The sequence below is a fragment of the Pteropus medius genome, unplaced genomic scaffold, assembly GCF_902729225.1.
Source record: "Pteropus medius unplaced genomic scaffold, Ma_sr-lr_union100, whole genome shotgun sequence".
Lineage (NCBI taxonomy): Eukaryota > Metazoa > Chordata > Mammalia > Chiroptera > Pteropodidae > Pteropus > Pteropus medius.
In genome coordinates this window covers 3986861-4009545 of record NW_024350319.1, presented here as the reverse complement: position 1 = coordinate 4009545, position 22685 = coordinate 3986861, and the positions used below count along the sequence as shown (strand labels likewise).

General features: G+C 36.1%; 1 protein-coding gene and 1 pseudogene across 1 annotated transcript in view; both read right to left on the bottom strand.

Annotated features, from left to right (window-relative positions):
* LRRC7 (leucine rich repeat containing 7) overlaps positions 1–22685 on the bottom strand; it is a 1130220-nt gene that overhangs the window by 885711 nt on the left and 221824 nt on the right. The gene's annotated exons all lie outside the window — the stretch shown is intronic.
* LOC120583485 (uncharacterized) lies at positions 10510–10625 on the bottom strand (annotated as a pseudogene).

Sequence of the window (22685 nt, the reverse complement as noted above, 5' to 3'; positions counted from 1 at the left end):
AAATGAAGTATACATTAGAAGGATTCAACAGTAGATTGGACAAAGCAGAAGACTGAATCAGCAAATTGGAAGACAAGGTAGCAGAATACACCCAATCAGAACAACAAAAAGAAAAAAGAATTTTAAAAAATGAGGATAGTTTAAGAGACCTCTGGGACAACATGAAGAGTAAAAATATCCGGATCATAGGAGTATCTGAAGAGGAAGAGAGAGAGCATGGTATTGAGAATCTATTTGAAGAAATAATGACAGAAAACTTCCCTAACCTGGCAAAGGAATTAGACAGACAAGTGCAGGAAGCACAAAGAGTCCCAAACAAGAGGAATTCAAACAGAGCTACAAGACACATTATAATTAAAATGCCGAAGGTCAAAGACAAAGAGAGAATCTTAAAAGCAGCAAAAGAAAGGCAGCTAGTTATTTACAACGGTTCCTCCATAAGAATGTCTGCTGATTTATCAATGGAAACTTTGCAAGCCAGAAGAGACTGACAAGAAATACTCAAAGTTATGAAAAATAAGAATCTGCAACCATGAACACTATACCCAGCAAGGCTTTTGGTTAAAATGGAAGGTGAGATAAAGTTTTCCAGACAGAGAAAGGCTTAAGGAATTCAACAAGCCAGTATTACAATAAATGTTAAAGGGACTTCTGTAAAAAGAGAAGGGGTAAAAAATAAAATAGAAATAACAAATATGAATAATAAAGTGGCAGCAACTATGTATCTATCAGTAATCACTTGAAATGTAAACAGATTCAATGCTGCAATCAAAAGACATAGGGTAACCAAATAGATAAGAAAACAAGACTCATGCATATGATGTCTACAAGAGACCCACGTCAGATCAAATGACACTCACAGACTGAAAGTAAAGGGATGAAAAAAGATATTTCATGCAGATGGAAATGAAAAAAAAAAAACCTGGGGAACAATACTTATATCAGATAAAACAGACTTTAAAACAAAGGCTATAATAAGAAACAGAGAAGGGCATTACCTAATGATAAAGGAATCGATAAATCAAGAGGATATAACCCTAGTAAACATATATGCACCCAACACGGGAGCACCTACATACATAAAGCAATTATTGACTGACATAAAAGGAGAGATCAACAGTAATACACTCATAGTAGGAGACTTTAAGACCCCATTGACACCAATGGATAGATCTTCCAGGCAAAGAATCAACAAGGAAACAATGGGCCTAAAAGACACACTAGACCAGATGTATTTAACAGATATTTTCAGATCACTTTACCCGAAAGCAGCAAAATATACATTCTTCTCAAATGCACGTGGAACATTTTCTGAGACAGACCACATGTTAGGACACAAAACAAGTCTCAATAAATTTAAGAAGACTGAAATCATAACCATCTTCTCTGATCACAATGGTATGAAACTAGAAATCAACTACAATAAAATAACTGAGAAATACACAAACACATGGAGGCTAAATAACACACTACTAAATAATGAATAGGTTATTAATGATATCAAAGAAGAAATCAAAAGATACCTAGAGACAAATAAAAATGAAAAAACAACTCAAAATCTATGGAACACTGCAAAAGCAGTCGTAAGAGGAAAATTCACAGCAATACAGGCCTACCTCAAGAAACAAGAAAAAATTCAAATAAACAATCTAACCTTACACGTAAAAGAACTAGAAAAAGAACAGCAAGCAAAGCCCAAAGTGAACAGAAAGAAGGAAATAATAAAGATCAGAGTGGAAATAAATGAAATAGAGTCTAGAAAAACAATATAAAAGGTTAATGAAATCAAGAGCTGGTTCTTTGAAAGTATAAACAAAATTGACAGACCCTTAGCCAGACTCATCAAGGAAAAAAAGAGAGAGGATTCAAATAAATAAAATTAGAAATGAAAGAGGAGAAATTACTAGAGACTCCATAGAAATACAATGGATCTTAAGAAAATACTACGAGCAATTATATGCCAATGGATTGGACAATCTAGAAGAAATGTACACATTCCTAGAAACATACACTCTCCCAAGACTGAGTCAAGAAGAAACAGAAAATCTGAACCAATCGATTACCACCAATGAAATAGAATCAGTCATTAAAAACCTCCCAAAAAACAAAAGTCCTGAACCAGATGGCTTCATAGGCAAATTTTACCAAACACTCAAAGAAGAATTATCACCTATTCTTCTCAAACTATTCCAAAAACTTCAAGAAAAGAGAAAGCTCCCTAACTCCTTTTATGAGGCCACCATTACCTTGATTCCAAAACCAGGCAAAGACATTACAAAAAAAGAAAACAATAGTCCAATATATCTTATGAATATTAATGCAAAAATCCTCAACAAAATATTAGCAAACCGAATTCAGTAATATATTAAAAATATCATACACCATAATCAAGTTGGATTTATTCCTGGGATGCAAGGTTACTTCAATATCCACGAATCAATTAATGTGATACATCACATTAACAAATCGAAAGATAAAAACCATATGATCATATCGATAGATGTAGAAAAAGTGTTTGACAAAATCCAGCATCCATTTATGATAAAAACTCTCAGCAAAGTGGGAATAGAGGGAACATACCTCAATATAATAAAGACCATATATGATGTTAACCTACAGCTAACATCAAACTCAATGAGGAAAAGCTAAAAGCATTTTTCTTAAGATCAGGAACATGACAAGGATGTCCACTTTCCCCACTCCTCTTCAACATTGTATTGGAAATCTTAGCTATAGCAATAAGACAAGAAAGAGGAATAAAAGGTATTGGATTGGAAAGGAAGAAGTAAAACTCTCGCTATGTGCCGATGACATGATACTATATAGAGAACCCTAAAGATTCCACCAAAAAACTGTTAGAATTGATCAAGGAATTCAGTAAAGTAGCAGGTTACAAAATAAATATTCAGAAGTCAGTGGCATTTTTATACACCAATGCTGAACTTTCAGAAAGAGAAATTAAGAAAACAATCTTATTTACAATTGCATCGAAAACTATAAAATATCTGAGAATCAAATTAACCAAGAAGGTAAAAGACCTGTTTTCAGAAAATTATAAGTCATTGAAAAAAGAAATTGAAGAAGATACAAATGAATGGAAACATATACCATGTTCATAGGTTGAAAGAATCAACATTGTTAAATGACCATACTACCCGAAGCAATCTGTAGATTCAATGTAATCCCTATCAAAATACCAATGGCATTTTTCAGAGAGCTAGAACAAATAATCCTAAAATTTATATGGAGCCATAAAAAACCCTGAATAGCCACGGCAATCTTGAGAAATCTTAGAGGTATCACACTACCTGATATCAAACTATACTACAAGGCTACAGTAATCAAAACAGTATGGTACTGGCATAAAAACAGATACCTTGATCAATGGAACAGAATAGAGGGCCCAGAAATAAATCCACACCTATATGCTCACTTAATATATGACAAAAGAGGTAAGAATATACAATGCGGGTAAAGACAGTCTCTTCAATAAATGGTGTTGTGAAAACTGGACAGATAGAAGAAAAAAGGAAGGCAGACCACCCTTTTATACCATATACAAGAATAGACTCAAAATGGATTAAAGACTTAAATGTAAGACCCGAAACTATAAAACTTCTAGAAGAAAACATAGGTAGCAAATTATCTGATATTACTAACAGTAATTTCTTTTTGGATATATCTCCTCAGGCAAGGGAAACAAAAGAAAAAATAAACAAATGGGACTACATCAAACTAAAAAGTTTTTGTACAGCAAAGGAAACCATCAACAAAACAAAAAAATAACTGACTGATTGGGAGAAGATATTCGCTAATGATACATCTGATGAGGGGTTAATATCCAAAATATATAAAAACTCATATAATTCAACAACAGAAAAACAAACAATCCATTTAAAAAATGGGCAGAAGACCTCAACAGATACTTCTCCGAAGAGGAAATACAGATGGCTAAGAGACATATGAAAAGATGCTCAAAGTCACTAATCATCAGAGAAATACAAATTAAAACCACAATGAGATATCACCTGACACCTGTCAGAATGGCTATCATCAATAAATCAAAAATCAAGAAGTGTTGGCGAGGATGCAGAGAAAAGGGAACCCTCATACATTGTTGGTGAGATTGCAAATTGCTACAGCCACTATGGAAAACAGTACAAAGGTTTCTCAAAAAATTTAAAATGTGTATACCTTTTGACCCAGCAATTGCACTTCTGGGTATTTATCCAAAGAAAACCAAAACAATAATTCATAAAGATCTATGCACCCTAATATTAATGGCAGCACAATTTATAATAGCCAATATATGGAAGCAACCTAAATGCCCATCAACAGATGATTGGATAAAGAAATTATGGTTCATATATAAAATGAAATATTACTCAGCCATTAAAAAAATGAAATCCTAGCATTTGCAACAACATGGATGGACCTAGAGGTTATTATGATGAGTAAAATAAGTCAGACAGAGAAAGATAAATACCATATGATCTCACTTATATGCGGAATCTAAGGGACAAAAAGAACAAACTAATCAAAAACAGACTCACGAATATAGTGGACAATTTGATGATGGACAGAGGGAAGCGGGGCTTGCGGGGCTGAGAGAATGAGGTGAAGGGTTAAAGAAGTACAAATTAGTAGTTGATAGATGGTCACGGGGATGGGTGCACAGCAGAAGAAATGCAGTTAGCATTAATATATTGGCTAGGTGGAAAACCAGAGAGAAGGAGCAATTAGGGGAATCATTTTATAAACCATATAAATGTCTAACCAATGTACTATATACTTGAAACTAATTAAAATAAATAAATTTATATTTAAAAAAGTAAATAATAAAAAAAAAGAAGGTGATTTAATTTTTCTTGGATATACAATTCTCTAGGGAAGTAACATTTTGATCATCCGAAGCTCACCACACAACTTTTGTGACATAGAAGAGGCTCAAAAAATGTTGTGAAAATGATGTTAAACCAGTTCCACTGGGGCAAAGTCCAAGACTTTAACTCAGAAAAAAACATTAATTCCATTTCCCTCCTCCTAATACTAGCAAATACCCTCCTCAGCACCTTCTAATTGTTTTTGACACCCTCCTGGCTATGGCAGAGCTCAGCCCATATACATTCTTATAGTCTTCAGAAAGCATCCTCATGTGAGCACCAAAAATGAATGTATGCTCCTTAAGTCCAGACTCCCAGACAAGAATTCAGTCCCAGTGGGATTCTGTGCTGCATCTCCTCGTGGGAGACTTCTGTTTCTTGGCTGCCCTCAAGGAATCCACTCATTCAGCTCCATCTCCCTGGCCAACTACCACTCCTACCTAATCAAATTTGGCAGGCAGCTAGTCAGTCCCCCAAATTAAAAGCTTTATGTATTTGCTCATGAGGCTGTCAACCTACTGGGGCTCTGCCTGGATATGGGGCGGGGGATGGAGTAACATTCTGAATCTTTTCTTATTTCTATGGAACATAGGATATAAAAATAAAATGGGAAGATGGTGATTTGCTCAATATGCAAGTTTAAAAAAGGCCCCTCCAATGAAAGCCCTGGAAGAGATGTCAAAAGAACATTGCCACTTCACCACCAGCACTCAGAGGAAGCTACTTAGCTTCACCATGTGACTCAGTTTCACCTTTATTAAATGAGGCAGTTGGACTAAAGCAATAATTAGAAACTGTCTTCTGTCAAGCCCTAGAGTTTCACAGGGTACTCTGGGGCCAGATGAAGTAGGGGGTTAGGAAAAATTGAGAAAGAAGGGTTCTCTAATGAGATAGACAGTAACCTAGCAAATAATCTCCCACTCTTGCATCAATCTGAAAAACTCTGTTAAATTTATTAACAAATAATTCTGCTACTTGTGTAAGATTTCATTTGCTGAAGAAAGGTTCTGCTGCAAAAGAAAATAAAAGAGAAAATATCGTATTTAATGATTTCTCAATTCCTTACCAGCTCCATCAATAATTCAATAATATGTCTAACATTTCTTAATTGTATTTATTTTGAAAGTAGAAATTATTTAGCCTGTCTTAACATCGTAACACACACCACCCTCTCCCCTCTTTCTCTTCCGAGTTACTCCCTTGTGTATAAGTGATTCATCCTAGGAAGAGAACCTGTTCAATTGCTATTCTCAAGTGAGTGCTGCTTACCTGGGTATTAGGACAGTTATTTTAAATTATAGTTACATCCCCTAAAGTCTGTCTCTGTTTAGAACTCTTCATTCCTTATCAGCACAGTATACAATTGAATCCTTGTGTTTCAACTGGGGATTTTTAAGCCAAAGAAGGTTCATTTCCAATAACTAAACACAATAGGAAAGGAAGGGAGAGAAGGATGAGAACAAGAGAAGTATGAAAGAGTGAGAGTTGAGGAGAGTTGGTGCCACTGAGAACCTACTCTGTGAAAAGTCCCACAACATGTACCTGGCAGGGCCAGGATCTGAATCTAACTCTGAAACACTCTTAAGTCCACTTCTTTTTCCTCCTTCCACTTAGATTATATGTTATTAATAAACATTACACATCCCAAGCTTAGTGTGAACTTACTGCTTCACTGTGACTTTGCCAGTTACCTTCCATGAAGGTGTTTAGTAAGATTTTTATTTAGGGCTACTTATTGACTCCACTTCTGTCGTGCATGTGTCAGTTTTTCTGTCCTAAGCACTTTTCTCACATACACATATGCTTTTCCTATGAGATCTCAATTTCTCTTATAGTTTAACCTAGAACCTGTGCTCTTCTCACTCTCATTTTTAACTCCTGCTCAAAGTTCTTTCCTCAGTTCTAGAGCAATTCAGGACATCTCCACCTGAATGTCTTAAGTATGTCACAGTCAACAAATTTAAAACAAAACTCGTTACCTCCCCACAAATTTCCTCAAACCAGCTTCTCTGCCAATCCTCATCTCAGTTAACAGCAGCACCATTCATCAAGACAAAAACCTCAAAATCAACCTTGACTTTTACCTCCCTACCTCCCTACTCTTCATATCCAGCTTCAATCAGTTTCTGCCAAAGTGATTTCTAAATGTCTTTTTTTCCTCTTTTTATCTAAACTTCTATTGCTTGGTAGAGGTCATCTCCCTTCCTCTCAGTTTTTTGATAGCTTCCAGCTAGCTTTCCTGTCTCAAGTTTTTCTTCCATTTAGTTCAATTTATAAAAGCAAAATTGATTAGAGTCTATTTCTGTTTAGAATTCTTCAAGTTGGCCATCCTGTACCTCTTGAAATTCTTTCCTCGGCCTTCCAGTTCCACGATTTTCTTGTTCCAACTTTTGTGGCAGTTCGCTCTTATTTTTATTCATTGGCTTTATTTACTTTCCCACTTTAATTGTATTGTTTGCCCCCAAATTTGCCTCTTTGTTCTTTAATATTTTTATAAATATTCCCCTTTTGCTGCTATGGCTGCAGCTATTATCCATATGTTTACAACATCCACATCTTTATTTCCAGCCCTGACATCTCACCCAAGCTTCTGATTCATATTTCTGTCTACCTACCGAACTCATTATTTTCACCATAAAACCTGCTCTCTAGATTATCGTACTCTCCAAACAATATTACAAGTTATCTGTTCTCCAAAACTAGCAGCCTAGAAGAAAATCTAAGTCTCTCTGAATTCTTCAGTATCAGAATTAAAAAACTAATTGTCTGCTACCTTCAAACATCTACTAAGAAAAATCTTTGAAATCCACCTTCTCCATTCCCTCTGCCATTGTCTCTACCCAGATCTTTACCATCTTTTGTGTGAAATGTGGCATCAATGTCTCTGAATAGTCCCTCTCACTTCTAATCACTTATTCACTCATTTTACTCAGTTGTTTTCCTCAAACATAAATCTATGCAATTGAGCTCTACCTTTTAAAACCTACAGTTATGCCCAATTGTAAAAGTATAAAATCAGGTTTATCACGCAGAGCCCTTCACAATTGCCTTTACTGAATAAGAACTATCTCCCTCTCCCCATTTTCTTTCATTCAGCACCACCAGCCAAGAAAAGAGTAGCTGATGATTTGGATTAATCAGTCTAGCACAGTGACTGGGCATATTTACTAGTGAGTGAGTTCATTAGATGTAACAGTTATTCTTTTGCTGCTCAGACTTCAGATCCAGCCAGGTCTTGTGCTTCATTTTTCTCTACATCACCAGCAACTCATTGGTTAAGTTGGAATGTAGTTTAAAGCTACAACCATATCAAATTCAAGGGAAAACAAGCAGGAGGCCATACTGCCAGCCTACACAATGTTTCCCAAACCATATTCTGCAAGAAAGTACTACACGGGAAGGTATCAGTCTTTGCCTAGCTACTAATAAATTTTAAGTGTGTGTATGAGTGTGTTCATAAATACATATATACATTTGGTTATTGTCCTTCATGTAGCTCTTTTGGTTAGAAACCACATGGAAAGAAAGAGGAAAATTGCAATAAAAAATATTTCACTTCTCATTTTTAACGCCATTAATCAGAGAAGAATCTAGTTTTTGTGAGGCCAGATGCTTATGTAAGTTTGGGCGGGTGGTCTTTATTAAAATAACAATTAGAAAATTCTTTTAAAAAATCATAATAAATTACAAATTTTAGAAAGTTGACAAATACCATAAATACAAAAAACAATCCAGAAAAATAACATTTTTTATTAACTATTGTACTGATGTCTTTAATATCTGTTTTTCTAAATTTGAGGGGCTATAATTTCTTGATTGTCTCTTCACACTCAAAGATTTTTAATATTTACTGTAGAATAGTAAGGTCATTCTGAATTTCTTCTAATGTGGTTGATCTAAATTTTTTTTATTATTGTTATTGATAGTTTAGAAGTATTTCTTTCCATTTTGTGTGTAACTTTCTTTGTGGTTCTGCTCAGGTACCATTTCTGGCTCAGTGGCAAGCACAGTGAGACTCCAGCCTTTTGCCCTCCCTAGATCCAGCACAGTCCGGGCAGCTCCTTACTTATCTGAGCACCCTTCCCCCAGTCTAATAGTGTGCTACCATGATGATCTGGGAATTGGTGAGGGGGATGCAGGTTGCTATGATCTGAATCACAGTGGCCCTAAACAGGATGCAGAGCAGCATCTTATTCAGATCCATTTTATTGGTATCTAAGATAGGATTGGGATGATCCATAAAAGCAGGGTGTTGATGGAGACCAGGCAGAAGTAGAAGGAGTGCTGACAGCCTACTGGTCCCACTCACAGTCCCAGGACCACCATCAAGGGCAGGGCTCCATGTCTCCGATATCCTAATTTTCTATTGATTCCTACCATCGTAGAGAAGAACTCAGAGGCTTGATGTACTGCACTGCAAAGGAAAAACAGAAGAGGCATGCTCGAGCAAGAGGTCCTGAAACTTAAGCTTCGCATGTTCATGGTAGATCTATCCCTACTCAGATCTTTTCTCTATGATTCTTTTTTCAGGTATTCTTTCTTCTGCCAGAAGTCTCTCTTTCCTTTTCTCCGTTTGCCATTTCCTGCTCATTGTTTCAAATACTAACATATTACCTCATCTCTGGAGATGCCTGCCATGACATGACGTGACATAACATCCTATACTCATACTTTTGTCAAACCATGAACCATGAAATATTATAATTTGTATCACTGTATATCTATATGTCTACCTCTCTCATTAAATGGAGATGTTATTAGGACAGGAACTACGTTTATTACTTTTATATTCCTTGCCTTTACTACTTACTACCTCTGTCACATACTAGATTTTTAACAAATAATTGTTGAATGAATGGTTGAATGTCTTATCTCCAAGTGTCACCACCTCTAAAAAGTCTCCCAGACTCCTTCACACAGAATTAACCCATTATGCCCAACGTCTTGTACATAGTGAGTTCTTAACAAATTATACAGAAGGATTTATGTATTTATTTACCATATCACTAGAAATATCAAAGAAATACCAAAGAAAAAATCGAACTCTTGGTTTCCTTTCTCTCAGCATCTTGGCATGGGAGTGAAATCTGAATATATCTTAGATAAGGAATAAGCTACTTTTCTGAGGTAGAAAAAGCTAACGTTTATGAGTGTGCACTGAGTACTAAGCAGTGTTCTAGGTGTTTTATATGAACAATTTTACTTAATTCTTACAGCAACTCTATAAACCAGTAATGTTATCTTTTTTTAAAAAAAAATAAAGGCCCTGAGGCTTGGCGAGGTTATATAAACATACCAGACACATGGTTAGCTAGTAGAAGAAACAGAATTCAGACACTAGCAGGCTGAATCCAGAAACCTTGTCTTAATCTCTTCAATATTCAATGGTCTGGGTCATTTTTACTGCTGCCCATGATTGTCAAGTGTGCTCTGTAACTTTAAGTCACATACCATAAAATATCAGTCAACTGGAAAGCTCTGAGCATTTAGTTAATTAAATTTTTTGATTAATATTTTAGTAACCATTCCCCTGCCTAGTAAGTACAGAATACAATTTAATCCTCATTTTCAAATTTAGAATCTCCTAGGTTCTCAAGGACATAATTTTTTTTATTATTATTATTCATGCCTACAGCACCTGGTCTTCCTAGGTGGTCTCCCATCCAAGTACTAACCAGGTCCAACCCTGCTTAGCTTCTAAGATCAGACATCAGGCTTGTTCAGAGTAGCATGGCCATAGACCATTGACTGTGGCTCCATTGGGGCACGAACCCAGGACCTTCTGCATGTAAAGCAGATGTGATAACTGCTACTCTACGGAACCACATCCTCAAAGACATAATTTTTAATCTTAGTAATTATTGTTCCACACATAGCTGTAGGAAACCTGGAAAATGTGTTGGGATAGTAGACAAACTGGAGATAAGAATGAAATGATTCAGAAGAGATGATCCAGGATACTGGATCCAGGCTTCTGAAAACTGTGATACATGAGGAACTGTTCAAAGAACCCTACTTTCACTGGAAATCAAAGACTTTGGGTGTTGATTAAGGTGATCATGACTTATTAGCATCATTGGCATACTTGAAGCTGGTCTTTTAGGTCTAACTTGCTCACTCAGTCACTGACTCATTTCATTGCCTTTCTTTTTCATCCTCCATTCTCATTCCCCTCCCCTCATGGAAGTATTCTAATGTATTCAATATATTTATTTTTATGTGCTGTTATGAAAAATATTGGTGCTTTGTGCACATACATTTTAAATTCACATAAAAGAGTATTTTATTAAATAGTTTGCTCTTTTCATTCAGCACTATGCCACTGGATTCCATTTTATTACTGTGTACTAATCTGTGTCTAATGGTGGCAGTGTTCTTCATAATGTTCACCCAACCGTACTTTACCTATCTACTTTTCATTGTTGCAGGCCTCTGGACTTCCTCCAACTCTTTGCAATCACAGATAACCTGGAGTGAATATCCTTCTCTCTGTCACTTATGGACCTCTGTAAGAATTATTTGGGGACATAAATGCATGATCTTCAAAGAGTATACCTAAAAGGCTATCATGTACTCAGTCTTTGTTTGACTCACCGATGAATTCACAACATTCAGAACAATGCATGTATATAATAGTAGTGCTCAATAATGCACTCTACTCTACCCCAAGATTGTCTAATATATAATATTTGCTAAATGGATGAATAAATAAATGAATACAGAATAAATATCCTAACTTCTAAAGCTGACATTCTAGGGGTACGTAATAGCAGTAAACAAATAAACACAAATGCAAATAAAGGTGATAAAGGCTCTAAAAAAAAATAGGGCAGAGTATGGAGAAAAAGAGTCATGAAGATCCTACTTTAAAAATGAAGTTATGAAGGCATGTCTGTTGAGATGATTTTTGAGCAGAGACCTAAATAAAGTGAGAAGGAAGCCATGTGGATAACCAGAGCAAAATCTTTCAGACAGAGGAAAACAATAACGACAAAAGCCCTGACATGGCAGCACTCTTGGCATGTTCAAAAAACAGCTGAGGCCCAGAGGTTAAGAAACATCTAAGAGCACAGTGGAGATAGATTAGAAAAAGTAAAGAAGAAAATAATTGGGCAACTGTACATTATAGTAAAGACTCTAGTTTTTTATTTTGTATGACAGGAAGCCATTGAAAGGTTTGAAAATAGAAGTTACATCACCCAATGGGTCTGAAGAAAATTATTATGGTTTCTGTGTGGAGAACAGACTATAAGGAAGGCTTATAATGGGAGCGAGTTGACGAAGTAAGAGGCTACAGCCATTTTACAGATGAGAGATGTTTGCATAAGGAGTCACAGTAGAGGTATTGAGAAGAAAACATGTTCTGGATGTACTTAACAAGTAAAGCTAACAGGATTTGTTGCTGGAAATGATGTGGGACATGAAAGAAAGAACTGAACTGAAGATAACTCCAAAATTTTGGACCTAAGCAACTGAGTGAATATGTCATTTATTGGGATGGGTAAGAAAATTAAGGCGTGGATTTGAGGTAGGACTTAGATAAGGAATTTAATTTTGAATGAATTAAGTAGGTAGTTACATACATACCTTACATGTACGGGTGTCAGGAGAAAAGTCTTGACTTGGAATAATACATTTGTTAGCCATTAGCATATAAAGATAGTTTTTAATCTCTGGGACAGGATGAGATCATTAAGGTATAAGTGTAGACAGAGGTGATTAAAATGCCCTGGGACATTCTAAGGTTTGGAAATTACAAAAATCAAGAATCTGGCAAGGAGAATAAAAAAGAACAATCAACAGAATATAAGGAAGGCTAGAGAGTATGATATCAAATTTTTTAATTTGAATTAAAAAATTCAAATATTTTTTTAAATCAAAATAAGATTTGAAAAAATTAGTGTTATGCGGTGAATTGTGTCCCTCATAAGTCATATGTTGAGGTCCTAAATCTCAAGTTCCTCAGAATGTGACTATTTTTGGAGGTAGGGTTTTTTAAGAGATAATTATGTTAAAATGAGGTCATTAGGGTGGACCCAAATACAATATGACTAGTGCCCTTGTTAGAAGAGGAAATTTGAACACAGGCATGCACAGAGGGTTGACCATATGAAGACACAGGTAGAAAGAAGACAGCCATCTACAAGCCAAGGAGAAAGGCATCAGGAGAAACCAACCCTGTCAATAATTCTATCTCAAACTTCCAGCTTTTAGAACCGTGATAAAATAAATCTCCATTATTTAAGGCTCCGGTCTGTGGTATTTTGTTGTGACAACCCTAGCCAACAATTAGCCCTTGTTTTTGGTGATGCAGAGGTCACTGGTGATGTTGAAATGAGCAGTGTCAACAGATAAGAGGGAATCAATGCCTGACCAGGGTTTGTGACACCAGAAGAAAGAAGGCAGAATTATGTTCACTGAAAAGAAGCTTTTAAGGACATAGATTTTATTTTAGCATTTGATTGCATTTTTGACAGCCCAATGGGCTACCTACAGGTAGCTCTCTGATCAAGAGTAGAGTTTGGACAATTAATTACATCATTAATTCTGAAATTATTTTATTGTTAAGACAATTATGGAAAAAAGCTTTTAAATAACCAGATAACATTCTTGTTATTTGTCTCTTTATTCAAAAGTGGAGACTATGAGGAAGTACATAAGATATTTTATTCAAATGTTCTCATTGTTTGGGTTCTGATTAATTTTTTCAGCTTTACTGAGGTATAATTGACAAATAAAATTTAGATACGTAAAGTGCACAACATGATGAGTTAATTAACACATCCATCTATTTGCCCTGTCTTTTCTTTCTTTTGTTGTTGAGAGCATTTAAGGTTTACTCTCTTAGCAAATTCTAATTAAACAAGACAATGTTATCCACTACCGTCACCATGTGATATTTTAGATCCTCAGAACTTATTCATTCTAAAACAAAAAGTTTGTACCCTTTTACCAACCTCTCCCTATTTCCTCCACCACCATCAGCACCTCCCTCCTCAGCCCCTGACAATCAAAGAAAGACAAATACTACATGCTATCATTTATATGTGCAACTTAAAAGAATTTGAATTCATTAATTATTTTATCTTACATAAAAAACGAGGAATTTCAAAGGCTTCTTATCAACCATTGCACTAACTTCATGTTGGCTAATTTTCATGTTTGATAAGGTTAATTCGAAATTTACTTTATGCTCTCCAGATGCCAAGGGTTCATTCTATCAACAGAGAAGCTTGCTGCTACATATGATTTTTTAAACATGAGCTTACAAGCACAGTCTATGTTTATGTGTCAAGTAATAATTTCGAATCAGAACAACTTTCAACTGGTTTTTTCATTCTAATAAGTAATATTTGTTGGCACCAAATTTCTTAGAAGGAGGAGAGGAGGCTTGTGGTCTTCCTTTGCTTTTGCTCCCCAGGGTTCATTTATATGATATGCCAGGAATGCCTACTGAGGTCATGGAATAATGACACTGATTAACCTCTTTCAGAGAACTTTTTTGAATCGATCAGAGAGAAATGTTCTTTCTCTCAGTGGGGTCCAACCCTAATAACATATCACTCTCCTCCCGGCCAAAGATATGATAATGAAAATAATAACAATCCCAGCATTTTAAATAGTACTTCATATTTGCAGAGCACTTCCAACTATTATCTAGGGAATGTTTTAAAAAGATAGAACAAGGGTGGGCTGCACTCACTACCCAGAATAAGGAACTAAATTAGGAAAACTAAATTAGGAGAACTAAACTTGCCTAGACCTGAATGTTCTTCCTTTGAAGCTGGGAAGACTGCTTTTATAGTTCTCCAATATGATCTGTTTCTGTACTTATAGTGTCATTTGGTGTCATCTCACATTCCCTTTTACGTTAGAGCATTTTATAGTCCTTTTATGATTTGGGTGTTGTTGTGGTCTGAATGTTTGTGTCCCCCCCCAAAATTAACATGTTGACATCTAATCCCTAGGGTGATGGTGTTAGGAAGTGGGGCCTTTGAGAGATGAGTAAGTCATGAATCAGGTTAGTCCCCTTATAAAAGTCACCCTAGGAAGCTCCATTGCCCCTTCTGCCATGAGAGGCTACAATGAAAAGACGGCCATCTAGGAAGTGGCCTCTCACCAGACACAGAATGTGTCAGACCCATGATTTTGGATTTCCCAGGCTCCAGAACTATAAGACATAAGTGTTTGTTGTTTATAAACCTCTCAATTCATGGTATTTTGGTATAGCAGCCTGAACAGACTAAGACAGGTATAGTTAGAGAATCTGAGCTGGGACTCTCCAGATTTATGTACTCTTAGTAGTGATGGTTTGTTTGGGAGAGCATCTATAGATCTGAACAATATTCTTGGTAGGTGTGTGCTATAGTCTAAGCATTTGTAGCTCCCAAAATTCATATATTGGAACCTAAATCCCTAATGTGATGGTATTTCAAAGCGGGGACTTCAGGAGATAATTAGGTCATGAGAGTGACGCCCTAATGAATTGGATTAGTGACCTTATAAGAAGAGACATGAGGAGATAATATCTCCCCCTCACACACACCATGTAAAGACACAGCAAGAAGACAGCCATCTGCAAACCAGAAAGAGGACCCTTTACCAAAATCCTAACACACTGGTACCCTGATCTCACACTTCCAGATTTCAGAACTGTGAGAAATAAATGTGTGCTGTTTATGTCACTCAGACTATGGTATTTTGTTATAGAAGCCTGGACTGACTGAGATAGTGAGTGTTGGTGACATCCAGTACTACATGAGGATGTTTGACTTGCTGATTGGCCCATGATATAAAGGCCTACCATGCCATCTGAAGAGACCTTGCACCTCTGAACCGGGATTGCTAGCTGAACATGCAAGCAAGTTCCTCCATCTTCACTACCAAACCCTTACCCCAAACTGACCCCAGTATTATTCTGGAATATGGATTATGGTGTAGGTAAGAAACTAAACTGAGAGGGTATAATAAATATTGTTGCAATTTGGAGGGTCTCAGAGGGCCTATAACTTACATCATTGTTATCACAATTGATTCCTTGGGGCTGGACTTGAGATATTATACCATCTATTTTAATGACTCATAGCCTCCATAAAATTTCTTTAAAATATTTAAGCCTGACTAGTCTCTGAAGTTCCACGGAGGTCACAGCTATAAGAAGGATGAGAGTAGAAATTAACTTTCACGTGCCATTAAAACTTTATCTCATTCTGTAGAAGAGGTTATTGCTTAAAACAAGAACTGTGACAATCCTGTGAACAACTGTCTCTTTTCCCCCTTACAAAGTGGCAAAGGTGACACTAACACAAAGGAAAATGAATTAAAAGCATACTTTGTTCAATATTTTCTATACTAAGGTCGGAATAGAAAGATGTTCAGGTTTTAGGAGTCAGAAATCTGGGTGCCAATCCAACTCCACAAATTACCAACTGAATAATTTATCTATTCCTAAAATATTTATTTACGCCAAGGCTATTTTTCCAGCTGTAAAGGACAGGGTGAGGCAAAATATTTGGAGACTATTTAGCACAATGATTACCACAAAATTGATACTCACTGCTAATTTTTCTCTTTATTTCTCTACTTAGATAACTTTTTGTGGAAATCAAATAATCAGAATAGCTAAAGATTCCAGGAGGACTATGAGGGGCAAAGAAAAATTGGTTATAACAAAATTTCATACTCAGAAAGTCTGTGAATAATGTTTAAGGTTACTTCCTACCGACTTCCTGAGTATGAAATTTTATTATATGCTTTTTTTTTTCTTTTCGCCACTCTCAGTGCTCCTGGAATCTGTAGCTATTCTTCCTCTTATTAGATTTCCACAGAAAGTTACCTAAATCTAACCACAACCATTTCATGGATGCCTATTTTTTCCAAGTCTTCACATTTGAAATTATGCTCTCAATCAGCGCCAGACCTCAAATCACACAAGAAAGGGCTGAAATGGATCTAGCCTAGCGAAAATTAGGTATATACTAAACAACCCTGCTCTAAGCTCATTCTTCACACTGCCAGTCTGCTATGTGTCTGACATAAAATGATAAAATAATGGCAAAAAAATTGGCTTTTATATGATATAGAACAGTTTATAAAGCTTTTTTTACTTGTGTTTTTCACAAAATATTCTTGAGAAGTCTCTGAAGTAATCAAAGCAAATGTTATTACAATCCCCTTTTTGGATGAACAAACCCAGTTTCAGAGAGTCAAAGTACCTGGCCAAGTGCAAATGTTGGAACCAGGATTCACATTAATGTCTAGATGATATCCAAGCTAAATATATTTCCTTTTTGCCGAGTTGCTTAGAGTCAGTTAAATACCCTATGGCTTTTTTCTCACATGATTTGCTCTTAAGTTAGGTTTTCCTCATTCAGAATTTGTATAGAAAAATGTCGAACCCAAGTATAAAATTTAATGCATATCCCTTCTAAATTATGTCTTCTTAATGTTGAACATTGTTACAGTCTAGGAAAACCCCTTTGATTCCTATATCCAAAGTATTTTTTCCATCCCTCTTAGTTTTTGTCATCTAGATTTGACAAGCTCATCTGCTATGCCTTCACTTAGTCACTGTTATCCAATAGTATAGATATATGAACAAAAGCACATCATTTAAGAAATGCTTTAAATTTAACACTATCTATTAATCAACATGAAGTATAGATTAGTAGTTAAGCCATGGGTTCTAGAGTCAAGAAACCTAGATATTATTCCTGAATCTGCCACCAATTGTGAGGTCTGAATCGTGAGGTCTTTCCTCTGTGTAATGGAAATAATAATAAGACATCTTCAGAAAGCTTTATTAAAAAATAAATGAAATTATATTATAGACCTTAGCAGTGTGACTGGCACATAATCAGCTTTGTTAAAATGTTAAGTGTAATTATTCTAATTGGCAATATTTTTACATGTAGCTTAATTTCGAGATCAGGTAACCATGCTATCTCACATGTTTTTCACTCCATAACAGGAGAGGGTTTGGTAAACCTGGAGATGTGTCACCTGATCCTCTTCAAGAGAGGACTTTCTGCCTCAGCTACAGGGACACCGTGCCTTGGGTTATACCCTTCCAGGACAGCCTGCATGAAGTGACTAGATGTGGTAAATTATTAAGGCCCAGCCATTTCAGTCCAATGTGAGACAACTTAAACAGGCAAAACTTTTTCCATAGCTCCTAACATGTATTTGCATCACATTACAGTTTGACTTCTTCTTTTGCCTAGTCCTGCCTCCTCTCACTTTCTTTTGCATATGTTAATCCCTATATCTCACATCTCAATCTTTGTTCCAGCATCTGCTTCTGAAAAACTAAACCTGTGACAGATGGTATTGTTGAATGTGTGGCTAGAATCAAGTTATAGTGCTTATGCTCTACCAGTTCTATACTTCCATCAAACAAATATAAAAACACATTCATTCATACATATATACATATATACGCATACATGAACAAAGACAAATAGTTTTGTTTAACTTGATTTTTACCTAAGAATCTCTTTTTGTAACCTGAGAGTTACCAATTTCTTTTCTAAGAACTAACACTGTACTTATTTAACAAAGCACAATGCTTCTTATAACCTTCTTCTCTTTTCAAATCTCCTCTCTCTGCTCAAGGTTAGACCTTTGTCCTTGTTTCAGTTCTCTAAGGCTGCCATAACAAAGTACCACAGGCTGGGGGGCTTAAACACAGAAACTTATTTCCTCACAGTTCTGGAGGCTGGAAATACAAAATCAAGATTATGTCCTTGTGTAATCCCCTCTTCTTGAATGTGGGCTGGATCTGGTGACTTGTTTCTAATGAACAAAATATGACAAAATCGATAACATGTCACTTCCGAGTGAGATTACAAAAAGACTGTAACTTTTGTCTTGGGCACCCTTTCTTGCTTGTTTACTCTGAAAGAAGTTAGCAGCCATGTGTGGGTTTCCCTGTGAAAGCTCATGTGTCAAGGAATTAATGCTCCCAGCCCAAAGCCACCAAGGACATGAGTCTGTAAACAGTCATGTGAATGAGCTTGGAAATGGACTGTCCCTAAATCAAGCGTTGAGATGACTGCAACTGGGGCCAACAACCTGCTTTCAGCCTTATTACAGACTTTGAGCTAGGGGCACCCAGTGAAGCCACACTGGGATCCCTGACCCATAGAAACTTTGAGACAAATGTTAGCTGTTTTAAACCATAAGTTTAGGGGATATCTACTGTACAGCAATACATAAGTAACATATCATCTCTCTTCTCTCATCCACACTACTGCAATAGCCTTCTAACACATCTCTCTGCCCACAGACTCACCCTAGGACATCCTTAATACTGTGTCAGAATTATTTTGGCACAGGTCAAATAATGTTATTTTCTAACTTAAAATAATTCTTAATTGCCTCTTTATTAAAGTCTAGACTTTTAACATTGCTCTTCAGAAACTGATATAAATCCTTTTTTTATTTTAGTATTATCTTCTATTATGTCCCCCAATAAACCTTTTATGTTCTAGCCAGACCAAAACAGCTTCTTGTATTTTCTATTTAATGCTATATTCTCAGTTTGGAATGTTAATATCTATCTTCTCCTCCCATCAATTTTCTTATCTTTCAAGAAAAATTTCAAATGCCACATTCTTGACAAATGGATCCCAATTAACTCTGATAAAAATAAATTTCCTTTGTCCTGTTTCTCCTACCCATTAATTGTATCTCAACCATAGAACTTATTTTAGTTCACTTTGTATTATATAGACTAAGATATCCATATGTGTTTGACTATTTAAAGACACTCCTTGAAGAGACAAATTTTGAATAAATCATCTTTCTTTTTTTCTACATTATCAGTAGGGTATTTCACCCATGGTAGGTGCTCAAGAGTAAGTTGATTCAGTTAATTCTAAAATTATCTCGAGAAAAGATTTGTCTACCCATGACCTACTCTTTGCTCTCTAAAATAAAATATTATAACATCCCATAGCTCTCTCATTTTATACCTAAATTTGAGATCCTTGTCACCCTACTAATCATGAGATTTACTTTTCTATCCTATTCAGACTTGAGGTTAAGAAAGGTCAAATGGAAAGGGGAGAGGAATGTAGATAGAAAAGATGAAAGAAAAATCATGGGAAAGACTTAATTGTTTTTTTATCTAATTCCTTTTTCATCCAATTCACTTTTCACCATGGTGGTAGAGGTGAGAAAAGGGAGAGATTAATGTAAAATAGACCTAGATACAAAGACTAGGGTCAAGCCCTTTAACTTAAGGTCCTTTGACCTCAATTTTGTCAAGTGGAAAAAACAAACAATAAGAACACTTGTCATGTACGTTTGTGAAGGGGAATGAGATAAACTGGTTAAGACATTCCACAATGATGGGTATTCTTTCACTTCATTTCCCCGCAAGGTCCTAGAACTTCATTTCATTTCCAATTACTTCAAATTTGTTCAAGAATAACCAAAAAAGTTTAAGAAATAAATGAGAAAGAAAAAAGAAAATGACTGTGAGGGAAAGAGGAAGAGAGGAGGCAAGGGCCAGAGAAAAAGGGGAAACAAAAAGAGAAAATAATAATGAATTCACAGATGTACAAGATTATCATTATTTTTTTTTTTTTATTTTATACTCTCCAGAATAGCATGGAAACATCAGTGACATGGAGAAATATCCCAGCTACAATTGCATGCAGAGAAGCTGAGCTGGCAGAGTAAGTAAACCAACAGGAAATCTTTTTTATCACCTGCTACAGTTTCACAAAACCCACTATTACTATTTTTAAAAAAATTGGGAGTGGTGGGTTTAATCTGCTAGCAAATATCCTTGATCTCATGAAGACTTTAAAACGTTGAGGAACAGATCACATCACAGCTTCTTAGCTGTAATTTTCAAGAAAATATCCCAAGCTTTCTAAGTGTACGGGGCTCTCAGAGAAATAGTGCAAATCGTGCCACCCCTACAAGGACTGACTAAGCTCAGTAGCATGAAGCTCCACAGTGCTAAAGAAAGTGAATCACCAGGTGTGAGGCGCATGAAGTAGGAATTGACTATAGGGTTACCTTGAGGTCCTTCAAACTGTCCTATGCCGTCTTCTCTGCTGCATGGCATGCTGTAGTATTGAATTACTGCTCTTTTTTCACTCTAACATCAGATTTTCTCAGCATAAAATAGACTATTCTGTTTAAATGGCACATTCTACTCCATCTAAAAATGGAAACTCAGAGAAATATGCTATGTGAAGAATCATAAAATTGACATTTTTTAAAAAATTAATTTCTCCTGTCACAAGCACAAAATCTTCTAGATGATAATGGGGCACAGGGCGGGGGGTGTGGGGTGGGGGAATGAAACAGCAGACTTAACTTTCTTTGGATGGCAATCTTAAACAACTTAATAAACCAAAAATAGATATTTCATGGAGACTTTCAGAAGGGAGCTATAACTTCCAAGGCTAAACCCATTATATTTCATTAAGAGACACCACAAATTGATGTTATCTTCTTTCTAAAAGATCAAAGGCTGTCAGACAGTTTCCCAAGCATCTGAATCCCACTGACACCACCTAAACTCCTAATGCAAGAGGAGTTAGGCTGAGATAGACTCGTCAGAAGAAAGCCAAAGAATTCTGAGGTCCAAGAAGAAGCTCATCTAATGCATAACTAAAGGATTGTCCTAAGACAGATAGTATAAGACCACTGACGTAATAGGATAAACAAACAGCTTTTCCAATCCATATCCTTGCCCTCGAGGATAGAAATGCAAATTTTACAATAAGACTGATATTCAGAGATATGTACAGTAAGGGCATATCTGTTATTAAAATGTTGACATACTTCTTTAGTGTTTGATAAAAAGCACCTACTTTAAGCCCCCAGAGTGCTCCTACCACCACCATAGCCACCCTGGAACCATCTCCAAGAACCCCTGAATCTTCCCACATATGCCAGTACCTAAAGGGTTACTGTCTGGCATCATAATGACATGTGCCCTGGGTTCCTGCTTCAGCACTCTATGACTGGTATCCTTTCTGAATGATTGGTTCTTGGCTTCAGTAACTAAACATATTGAATATTGGCCTTGTTTAAAGAATGTCAGAAAATAATGGAAATGGATTAAGTAGGTGGGTATAAAACAAATGGAAGTAATGAAAACTGTGGGAAACTGTAGAGCATAGACCTCTTAAAGAAGTTGCTATGCAGTTGTGAAAGACCGTTGTAATGTGGAAGCACAGGCTGAGGGTACTAAATATTCTGGTATTTCAAGAGAATCCAGAAATTGTGATTTAAATGAGAAATGTCCCAATTTTTTGACATTGGCAGTGAATGTAGATGTTTGCAAAATACTGTGAGTGCCAAACCAAACCAGATGTGGCCCATGGACTGTAAGTGAGTGACCCCAACTGTAGGCATCATGGAATTTTCCTGGCCTTGACAGAGCTTCTTCGTCTGTCACACTTGAAACAAGCCCGAGGAAAAATTTGGCACTCTCAGTTATATAATTACAAGTAATTTTGAATTGAAATTCAAATAACTAAGTGAAGCTGATAATTATATCAAACTTATTTTTTATTGTATTTTAAGTTTTGCCAAGTGTGATCAAGTACATTGTCTCAGATTTTCCTCACAAGTAGGGTGGATATTATATTTTTTATAGCTGAGGAAAGTAGATCCAGAAAGACTGCCTTAATGTCACTCAAATATATGGCAGAACTGGGTCTTGACTGGAGAACCAGTGGATTGGTGCCTTGAACACATTTAAATTGTCTACCCCACTCTCAAGTTCACTGATATCCCAGGCAGACAGCCCAGAATAATCACCTTTTGGACTCT